The sequence below is a fragment of the Choloepus didactylus genome, chromosome X, assembly GCF_015220235.1.
Source record: "Choloepus didactylus isolate mChoDid1 chromosome X, mChoDid1.pri, whole genome shotgun sequence".
Taxonomy (NCBI): Eukaryota; Metazoa; Chordata; class Mammalia; order Pilosa; family Megalonychidae; genus Choloepus; species Choloepus didactylus.
This window is the reverse complement of record NC_051334.1, coordinates 87,017,458-87,029,635: the sequence shown is the minus strand read 5'-3', so window position 1 is coordinate 87,029,635 and position 12,178 is coordinate 87,017,458.

The window sequence follows — 12,178 nt, the reverse complement described above, 5'->3', positions numbered from 1 at the left end:
CATAACGGTCTTTTCAACAAATGGGGCTGGGAGAGTTGGATATCCATATCCAAAAGAATGAAAGAGGACCCCTACCTCACCCCCTACACAAAAATTAACTCAAAATGGACCAAAGATCTCAATATAAAGAAAGTACCATAAAACTCCTAGAAGATAATGTAGGAAAACATCTTCAAGACCTTGTATTAGGCGGCCACTTCCTAGACTTTACACCCAAAGCACAAGCAACAAAAGAGAAAATAGATAAATGGGAACTCCTCAAGCTTAGAAGTTTCTGCACCTCAAAGGAATTTCTCAAAAAGGTAAAGAGGCAGCCAACTCAATGTGAAAAAATTTTTGGAAACCATGTATCTGACAAAAGACTGATATCTTGCATATATAAAGAAATCCTACAACTCAATGACAATAGTACAGTTGGCCCAATTATAAAATGGGCAAAAGATATGAAAAGACAGTTCTCTGAAGAGGAAATACAAATGGCCAAGAAACACATGAAAAAATGTTCAGCTTCACTAGCTATTAGAGAGATGCAAATTAAGACCACAATGAGATACCATCTAACACCGGTTAGAATGGCTGCCATTAAACAAACAGGAAACTACAAATGCTGGAGGGGATGTGGAGAAATTGGAACTCTTATTCACTGTTGGTGGGACTGTATAATGGTTCAGCCACTCTGGAAGTCAGTCTGGCAGTTCCGTAGAAAACTAGATAGAGAGTTACCATTCGATCCAGCGATTGCACTTCTCGGTATATACCCGGAAGATTGGAAAGCAGTGACACGAACAGATATCTGCACGCCAATGTTCATAGCAGCATTATTCACAATTGCCAAGAGATGGAAACAACCCAAATGTCCTTCAACAGATGAGTGGATAAATAAAATGTGGTATATACACACGATGGAATACTACACGGCAGTAGAAGGAACGATCTCGTGAAACAAATGACAACATGGATGAACCTTGAAGACATAATGCTGAGTGAAATAAGCCAGGCACAAAAAGAGAAATATTATATGCTACCACTAATGTGAACTTTGAAAAATGTAAAACAAATGGCTTATAATGTAGAATGTAGGGGAACTAGCAATAGAGAGCAATTAAGGAAGGGGGAACAATAATCCAAGAAGAACAGATAAGCTATTTAACGTTCTGGGGATGCCCAGGAATGACTATGGTCTGTTAATTTCTGATGGATATAGTAGGAGCAAGTTCACAGAAATGTTGCTATATTAGGTAACTTTCTTGGGGTAAAGTAGGAACATGTTGGAAGTTAAGCAGTTATCTTAGGTTAGTTGTCTTCTTCTTACTCCCTTGTTATGGTCTCTTTGAAATGCTCTTTTATTGTATGTTTGTTTTCTTTTTAACTTTTTTTTCATACAGTTGATTTAAAAAAGAAGGGAAAGTTAAAAAAAAAAAAAAGAAAAACAAGGAAAAAAAAAAGATGTAGTGCCCCCTTGAGGAGCCTGTGGAGAATGCAGGGGTATTCGCCTACCCCACCTCCATGGTTGCTAACATGACCACAGACATAGGGGACTGGTGGTTTGATGGGTTGAGCCCTCTACCACAGGTTTTACCCTTGGGAAGACGGTTGCTGCAAAGGAGAGGCTAGGCCTCCCTATGGTTGTGCCTAAGAGCCTCCTCCCGAATGCCTCTTTGTTGCTCAGATGTGGCCCTGTCTCTCTAGCTAAGCCAACTTGAAAGGTGAAATCACTGCCCTCCCCCCTACGTGGGATCAGACACCCAGGGGAGTGAATCTCCCTGGCAACGTGGAATATGACTCCCGGGGAGGAATGTAGACCCGACATCGTGGGACGGAGAACATCTTCTTGACCAAAAGGGGGATGTGAAAGGAAATGAAATAAGCTTCAATGGCAGAGAGAATCCAAAAGGAGCCGAGAGGTCACTCTGGTGGGCACTCTTACGCACACTTTAGACAACCCTTTATAGGTTCTAAAGAATTGGGGTAGCTGGTGGTGGATACCTGAAACTATCAAACTACAACCCAGAACCCATGAATCTCGAAGACAGTTGTATAAAAATGTAGCTTATGAGGGGTGACAATGGGATTGGGAAAGCCATAAGGACCACACTCCACTTTGTCTAGTTTATGGATGGATGAGTAGAAAATAGGGGAAGGAAACAAACAGACAAAGGTACCCAGTGTTCTTTTTTACTTCAATTGCTCTTTTTCACTCTAATTATTATTCTTGTTATTTTTGTGTGTGTGCTAATGAAAGTGTCAGGGATTGATTTGGGTGATGAATGTACCACTATGTAATGGTACTGTAAACAATCGAAAGTACGATTTGTTTTGTATGACTGCGTGGTATGTGAATATATCTCAATAAAATGAAGTTTAAAAAAATCATGATGTAGAAAACAATTTTATGGTGTGATCATAATATAATTGAAAAAGGCATACTAAACAATAATCTGTATATCATTTTTGTAGCAAACCATGTATTTATGTGTGTATGCATATGTTCAGTAAAACATGATCACAGTGATAATTTGGGGTCCATTAAATTAATCTAATTTTGGTGGTTTGTAAAATTTTATGAATTGAGCAGGAATTATCTTTGTAATTTGAATATAAAATTGTTATTTTTAAAACAAAGGTAGATAAAGCAAGGCATTTCATAATGGAAAAATGGCCAATTCGCAAAGACATGGAAATACTAAGTGTGTATGCCCCCAATAACAGTTCTAGAAAATACATGAAGCAAAACATGACAGAACTGGAAAAAAGTACACCAAATAGTTAAAGATTTCAAAACTCTATTCTCAGTAAATTTAACAAATAGAGAGAAAATCAGTGGAGATACAGAAGACCTGATCAATACTATTCAACAACTTAATCTATTTGACATGAAAGAGCCCTCTACCCAACAAGAGAATACAAATTGTTTTCAAGTGCACTTGCAATATTTGTCCAATATGGATCATATTCTGGGGCACAAAACAAATCTTAAGAAATTTAAAAGAATTGACATCATGTAAAGATGTCCTCTAACCATAATGGAATTAAATTAGAAATCAATAGTGCAAAGACATATGGAAAGGAACATTAAGGATGAAATCAAAAGGTATTTTAGAAAATACTATTAATTCAATGGAAATGAAAACATGATAAAACAAAATTTGTGGGATACAACTAAAGAAGTTCTAGAAGAACATTTAGAGTATTAATGACATGTCAGAAAGGAAGAAAGATCTCAAATCAATATTGTGCCATAAGAAACAGAAAAAGAACAGCAAATTAAGCTCAAAACATTCAGAAGGAAAAAGGAACACACACATGTAAAAGACAAAGTAAGTGAAATTGAAAACAACAAATGAGTTAAGTAAATCAATAAAACCAGTGCTTCCTTGAAAAGACCAATAAAGTTGATAAGCCTTTAGCCTAACTGATCAAGAAAAAATGAAATGACACTAATTACCAATACCTCACACCTTATTAAAAAATGAACTAAAAATGGATCATAGAATGACATTTAAAACATGTAACTATAAATCATCTAGAAGAAAACATGAGTAAGTCTTTGTGAACCTAGGCAAAGATGTCATAGATACAACACCAAAAGCATGATCCATAAAAGGGAAAAAATCCCGATAAATTGGACTTCATCAAATTAAAAAAACTTCCAGTCTCTGAAAGACAATGTTTAGAAAGTGGAAAGACAATCTACACACCGGAGTAAATCATTGCAAAATGCCCATCTGGCAAGGTACTTGTATCCTGAGGGTATAAACAACAGTGAAAACTCAATAATAAGAAAATAAATAAATGTTTTATAAGCTGGCAAAAGATTCAGACACTTCAGCAAAGACAGTATGTGGGTGTCAAATAAGTATGTAAAAATAAGGCTCAACATCATTAGTCATGAGAGAAATGCAAATTAAAAACACAATGATATACACCTCTACAGACCTGTTAGGATGACTAAACATGAAAAATCTCACAATAACAATTGCAGGAGAGGATGGGGAGAACTGAAACTCTAATATATTGCTAGCAGCAATGTAAAATAGTACAGCCACTTTGGAGAACAGTTTAGCATGGTCTTATAAAAGTTAAACATACACTGAGCCAAAGGTCCAGAAATCCTGCTCTTAGGCATTTACTGAAAAATCTATCTATGGATTTACATAAATACTTGTGCACATGTGCTAATAATGACTTTATTTGTAATTATGAGGAAAAGAAAATAAAAAATTGAAAGACCCAAATGTTCTTCAACTGGGGCATGGATAAGCAAACTCTAAATATTCATATAATGGAAAACAACAGAGCAATACACATAATGAACTAATGAACTACATGCAATAACATGGAATAATCTCAAAATAGGTATGTTAATTAAAAGAAACCAGATTCAAAAAGCTACACACTCTATGATTCTATTTACATGACATGGTGAAAAGACAAAACTATATTAAAACTGCCAGTGGTTGCCAAAAGCTGGAGTTTGAGGGTAGCACAAGGGAATTTTGAGGAAAGACTTGATGGAATTTTTATATGTCTTCACTTTGGTGGTTTTGTCATGATTATAAATTTTGTCAAAATTCATAGCACTCACAGAGCTTTGCAGTGAATTTTAGTCTATGTAAATTATGCCTCCAAAAAAAAATCACAAAAGTGCCAATTAGATTATCAAAAAGACTCTCTGGGGGACTTCTGGGAAGATGGGGAAATAGGGAGTTGCAGGGCTCACTCCTCTTCCAAAAACAGCTAATGGACAGGCAGAAACTTCTGAAACAACTCTTCTGGGGATCCAGAGACCAGGGAAGTAATGCACAGCATCCATGGAAGAGCAAGATGAAGAGACCGAAAAACTGTGTTGAAAAACTGGAATTAACTCACTCAGTTGTGGCCCCTGCAGACCCACCTTCAAGGCAAGCAGCCTTGGGTTGTCCCAGTTCCTGCCTGGTGGGCTGCTGCAGACTGTGAGGGCTGTGCAAGTTCTCCTTCCCAAGAACAGTGAGGACATGGCCCAGTAATAATCCAGCAATTTATTGGCAAATTTAGATCTCTAAGTCCCACTGCCTTAGCTTTTCTAAGACAGGAACTGGGTGTGCCATTATATTGACCCATATTAGAGGCAGAGCCACCAGAGGACTAAAAACACCCTACCTTCTTAGGGCTTTAGAGAATAGGATGCCAAAAAGTGCCATCTGCTGGCCAGGCCAGGAAAGCACACTTTCAGGGACCCATCAAAAAGGCTTCTTGGAGAAGAGCATCCTCTGTGGGGCAAAGCCAGGAAAGTACAACCTAGGGAGCTGAATAAAAGGCTTTTTGACATCTTTCCTGACCCTCTCTCCATGGTCTTTTGGGACTGGTCTACACTCCCACCATGGGTCCCTGCTTCTGTTTTGACTGGGAAATACTGATGAACCAAGTGTCAAAGAAAAGCCTTAACACAAACAGAATCACAACAAAATGCTAGAAAAAAGAGAGAGAAATAGACCTTCAGAATAATCTCATCGAAATAATCAGGGAAAAAATTACTAGCCATACTAAAAAACAAGAATTTTTGGCCCAAATGAACAAATTAAAAAGTTAGAGGAGATACAGAATTTATGTCAACTAATCCAAGATGTTCAAACAAATAACCTAAATCAATTCAAGGAAATGAAGGAAAATATGGCTGAAGAGGTAAAATATATTAATAAGACACTGGGTGGGTACAAAGAATTTGAAAGCATGCAAAGGAAAAAACAGAACTTATGGAAATGAAAGGAACAATAGATGAGAATAAAAATATGTTAGAGGCAAACAACCACAGATTTGAACAGGCAAAACAAATGATTGGTGACCTAGAAGACTGGACATCCAAAAACATATAGACAAAAGAGCAGATAGAGAAAAGAATGGAAGGAATTGAGCAGGGTCTCAGGGAACTGAAAGACAGCACAAAGCACACAAACATACATGTCATAGGTATTCCAGAAGGCGAAGAGAAGGGAAAGGGGGCAAAAAGAATATTTGACAAAATAAGGACCAAAAACTTCCCAACTCTTATGAAAGACATGCATATATATGTATATATATATATACACACACACATATCCAAGCAGCACAACATATTACAAAGAGAATAAATCCAAATGGACCTACTCCAAGACACATACTATTCATAGTTTCAGCTGCTAAAAATAAAGAGAATTCTGAAAGGAGCAAGAGTAAAGCTATCCATAACACACAAGAGAAGCTTAATAAGGCTAAGTGCCAATTTCTCATTGGAGACCATGGAGGAGAGAAGTCAATGGTGTGAGATATTTATGATAGTAAAAGAGAAAAAGTGCCAGCCAAGGATTCTTTATTCAGCAAAACTGTCCTTCAAAAATGAGGGAGAGATTAACATAGTCACAGATAAACAGAAGCTGAGGATTTCTTGAAAATGAGACAAGCCCTACAGGAAATACTAAAGAGAGTCCTGTAGGCTGAAAAAAAGACATGAAAGTGGCACTTGGAAATGGGTGTTGAAATGAAGATTATCAGTAAGATATGTAAAACGGTAAAAAATAGAGACAAAAACAACTTATGACACATAAAAACCAAATAATAAAATGGTTGAAATAAGTACTGGCTTTATAGTAATAATGTTGAATGTTAATAGAATAAACTCCTCCCCAAAAAAGATGCAGATTGGCATAATGGATTAAAAAAAATATATGATCTATCTATGTGTTGTCCACAAGAGACTCCCATGAGAATGAAGGATACAAATAGGTTGAAAGTGAGAGACTGGAAAAAGATATTCCATGCAAGCAGTAACCATAAAAGAGCTGGGGTAGCTATGCTAATTTTGGACAAAATAGTCTTTGAATGCAAAAATGTTATGAGAGAAAAAGAAGGACATTATATATTAATAAAAGGGTCAATCAACCAAGGTAGAAGTAATCATAAATACTCATGCACCTAATCAGCGTGCCCCAAAATACACAAGACAAACACTAGGAAAACTGAAAGGAGCAATATACAACTCTACTATAATAGTTGGAGGTTTCAATTCACCACTCTCATCAATAGATACAACATTTATACAGAGTATCAATAAGGAAACAGAATTTGAATATATGAAAAATGAACTAGACTTAGACATATACAGAACATTCCATACCAAAATAGTAGGAAATGCATTCTTCTCAACTAATCAAGGATCATTATCAAGGATAGACAAAATGTTAGGCCACATAACATGCTTTTAATTTTATGAGTTTGAAATTACACAAACCACTTTCTCTGATCGTAATGAAATGAAGCTGGAAATGAATGACAGGCAGAGAATTAGAAAATTCACAAATATATGGAGTTTAAACAACACACTTAACCAATCTGTGGGTCAAATACTAAATTGCAAGATAAATCATAAATATCATTAGATGGATGAAAACAAGAATGCAACATATCAAAACTTATAAGATGTGGAAAAGGCAGTGCTAAGAAGGAAATTTATGCCCTAATTGCCTACATTAAGAAGGAAGATGGAGCTAAACTCAGAGACCTAACTACAAACCTGGAGGAACTAGAAAAAGAACAGAAAACTAATCCCAAAGCAAGCAGAAGGAAAGAAATAACAAAGATAAGAGCAGATATAAATGAAATTGAGAAAAAAATAATACAGAGTATCAACAAATGCAAAACTGGTTCTTTGAAAAGATTCTTAATTCAACAAACCATAACTAGACTAGCAAAGGTAAAAAGAGAGAAGATGTAACTAAATAAAATCAGAAATGAGATGGGGACATACTACTGACTCCACAGAAATAAAAAACATCATAAGAATATACTACGAACAATGGCATGCCAACAAATTAGACAACTTAGATAAAATTGACAACTTCCTAGAAACACGCAACCTACATTGACACTAGAAGAAATTGTTGACCTCATAGGAAACCACTCAACAAGAAAAATCCAGGAACAGTAGGCTTCATGGATGAATTCTACTAATCACTCAAAAAAGCATTAATACCAATCCTGCTCAATGTCTTTGAAAAAATTGAATAGGATGGAACAATACCTAACTCATTCTATGAGGTCAATATCACTCTCATAAAAAGGCAGATAAAGATAACACAGAAAAGAAATAAGACCAATTTCTTTTATGAATATAGATACAAAAATCCTCAAAAATACCTGCAAAACAAACACAACAGAACATCAAAGAATTATGCACCGTGGTCAAGTAGGTTTTACTCCAAGAGTGCAATGGCAGATCAACATAAGAAAATAAATTAATATCATACATCAAATCAAGAAAACAAAGGGAACAATCCACAAGATCATCTTAATTGACATAGAAAAGACATTTAATAAAAATCCATCATCCTTTCCTGATGAATACACAAAACAGGAATAGAAAGAAACTTCCTAAATATGATAAAAGGCATATGTGAAATATCCATAGCTAACATCATACTCAATAGTGAAATACTGAAAGCTTTCCCTCTAAGATCTGGAATAAGACAAGAGGCCCACTGTCACCACTGTTATTCAACACTGTACTTGAAGGTCTAGCCACCACAGTTAGGAAAGGAAAGAAATAAATAAAAGGCATCCAAATGGGAAAGGAAGAAGTAAAACTTTCACTATTTTCAGATGGCATGATCTTATATACAGAAAGTCCCAAAAATTCAACAACAAAGTTACTAGAGCTAAAAAAAAAAGATTCAGCAAAGTGGTGGGGTATAAGATGAACTCACAAAAATTGGTAGCACTTCTATAAACTGGTAATGAACAATCTGAGGAGGAAATCAAGGAATAATTCCATTTACAATGGCATCTAAAAGAATCAAATACCTAGCAATAAATTTAACCAATGACGTAAAGAACATGTATTCAGAACCCAACAAAATGTTGCTAAAAGAAATCAAAGAAGACCTAAATAAATAGAAGGCCAATCTATGTTCCTGGATTGGAAGATTAAATATGATTAAGATTTCAATTCCACCCATATTTATCTACAGAATCAATGAAATACAAATCAGAATTCCAACAGCCTACTTTGAAGAAATGGAAAAGCCAATTCTCAAATTTGTTTGGAAGTGTTAGGGGCCCCAAATAGTCAAAAACATCTTGAAAAAGAAGAACAAAATTCAATAACTCACACTTTCTGACTTTAAAGCATATTAAAAAGCTACAGTGTTCAAAACAGCATGGTACTGGCATAAAGACAGACATATTGATCAATGGAACCAAACTCAGAATTAAGAAATAGACATTTATGGTCAATTGATTTTGACAAGGTGTCCAAGTCAACTCACCTAGGGCAGAATATTCTCTTCAACAAATGGTGCTGGAAGAACTGGATATCCATATCCAAAACAATGAAAGAGGACCCCTATCTCACACCTTATAAAAAATTTAACTGCAAATGGATCAAAGGCCTAAATAGAAAAGTCAGGACCCCAAAACTCCCAGAAGAAAATGTAGGGGAGCATCTTCAACATCTTGTGGTGGTTGGTAGTCTCAGACCTTACAGAAAAAGCACAAGCAACACACGAAAAAATAAATAAATGGGAACCCCTCAAAATTGAAAACTTTTGTGTTTCAAAGGACTTTGTTGTAAAGGTGAAAAAGCAGCCTTCTAAATGGGAGAAAATATTTGGATACTACATTCTGATAAGGGTTTAATATTCAGAATGCTTAATGAAAGCCTACAACTCAGCAATTAAAAGACAAATAACCCAATTCAAAAATAGAAAAAGACTTGAATAGACATTGTATTAGTTAGGGTTCTCTAGGGAAACAGAATCAATGAGAGATATCTATAAACATAAGTTTTAAAAAAGAGTCTCATGCAGCTGTGGGTATGAATGAGTCCAAATTCCATAGGGCAGGCAGCAAACTGGCAACTCCAATGAAGATGTTCAATGAACTCCTCAACAGTGAACTGAAAACTTTGATGAATGCTCACCAGAGGGGGATGTCAACAGAAGAATATTTTAATAACCAAGTGGATAAAATGATCTGTTTGGTGGATACCCATCAGCCTCTTTCCCCAGCCACTCCTGTCATTGCCCAATGGGCTCATGAGCAAAGTGGTCATGGTGGTAGGGATGCAGGTTAAGCATGGGATCAACAACATGGACTTCCACTCACCAAGGCTCACCTGGCCACAGACATTGCTGAGTGCCTAATCTGCCAGCAGAAGAGACCCACAGTCAGTCCCCAATATGGCACCATTCCCTGAGGTGATCAGCCTGCTACTTGGGGGCAGATTGATTACATTTGACCACTTCCATCATGGAAGGGGCAGCAATTTGTTCTTACTGGAATAGACAAATACTATGGATATGTATTTGCCTTTCCTACACAAAATGCTTCTGCCAAAACTACCATTCATGGATTTACAGTATGCCTTATCCACCATCATGGTATTCCACACAGCATTGCTTCTGACAAAGGAACACACTTCACAGCAAATGAGTGAGGGAATGGGCACATGTTCATGGAATTATATGTTCTTACCATGTTCCCCATCATCCAGAGGCAACTGGGTTGACAGAATGGTGGAATGGCCTGTTGAAGACTCAATTATGGCATGAACTAGGTGGCAGTACCTTGCAGGGATGGGGCAGTGTTCTCCAGGAAGCTGTGTATGCTCTGAATCAGCATCCATTCTATGGTGTGGTTCTCCCATAGCCAGGATTCATGAGTACAGGAATCAAGTGGTGGAAACAGGAGTGGCACCACTCACTATCACTCCTAGTGATCCACTAGGAAAATTTTTGCTTCCTGTCCTGCAAGCTTAAGCTCTGCTGGTCTACAAGTCTTTGTTCCAAAAGGAGGAGTGCTTGCACCAGGAAACACAACAGTAATCCCATTGAACTGGAAGTTGAGACTGCCACCTGGTCACTTTGGGCTTCTTATGCCTCTGAATCAACAGGCAAGGAAGGGGATTACTGTACTGGCTGGGGTGATTGATCCTGACTATCAAGGGGAACTAGCACTGCAACTACACAATGGAAGTAAAGAAGAGTTGTCCTGGAATACAGGAGATCCCCTAGGGTGTCTGTTAGTACTACCATGCCCTGTGATTCAAGTCAATGGAAAACTGCAACAACCCAATCCAGGCAGGACTACCAATGGCCAAGAAACTTCAGGAATGAATGTTTGGGTCGCCCCACCAGGCAAAGAATCATGGCCAGCTGAAGTGCTTGTTGAGGGTAAAGGGAACATGGAATGGGTAGTGGAAGAAGGTAGTGATAAATATGAACTACAGCCATGTGACCAGTTACAGAAATGAGGACTATGATGGCATGAATATTTCCTCCTTGTTTTGTTATGATTATGTTTGTATTTGTCTGTAAAGCAAATATCTTTGCTTTCTTCTCTGTCTTATCCCCTTATCATATGACATAAGTTATATTGTTCATTTTGCAGTATTTAAGTTAAAAGAAATCAATTTTAAGAGTTAATGTCACCCAAGGACTTGCACCCTGTTCTGGAGAGATTTAGTGCATTTCTGGTTGTACACTGGACAGTGGAGTATTGTTATGTGAAATATATGTCTGTTATTGTTCTCTACTTAGAGATAAAGTATGGTTTTAGGTGATGTGTATAACTGCCAAGTTGACAAAGGGTGGACTGCGATGGTTAAGTTCATGTGTCAACTTGGCCAGGTGATGGTACCAAGGTGTCTGGTCAAGCAAGCACTGGTCTAAACATTGCTGTGAGGATGTTTATGGCTGCTTGATAAACCAGAGGGCTGGTTTGTTAAATCATCAGTCAATTGACTGCAGCTGTGACTGATGATGTCCATGAAGCATGTGTCTTCCACAATGAGAGAATGTAATCAGCTGGATTTAATCCAAACGGTTGAAGACTTTTAAGTGAGACAGATAGAGGAACTTCACTTCTTCTTCAGCTGACCAGTGAAGCATTTCCTGAGATCATCGACATTGCCTGAGGAGTTCATTGAACACATTCATCGAAGTTGCCAGTTTGCTGCCTGAGGAGTTCATCAAACATCTTCAATGGAGTTGCCAGTTTTCTGCCTGCCCTATGAAATTTGGACTCATGCATACCCACAGTTGCATGAGACACTTTTATAAATCTTATATTCATAGATATCTCTTGTTGATTCTGTTTCCCTAGAGAACCCTAACTAATACAACTTGGTACTGAGAGAGCAGTGCTGCAGAGTTTGCAAATACCAAACATG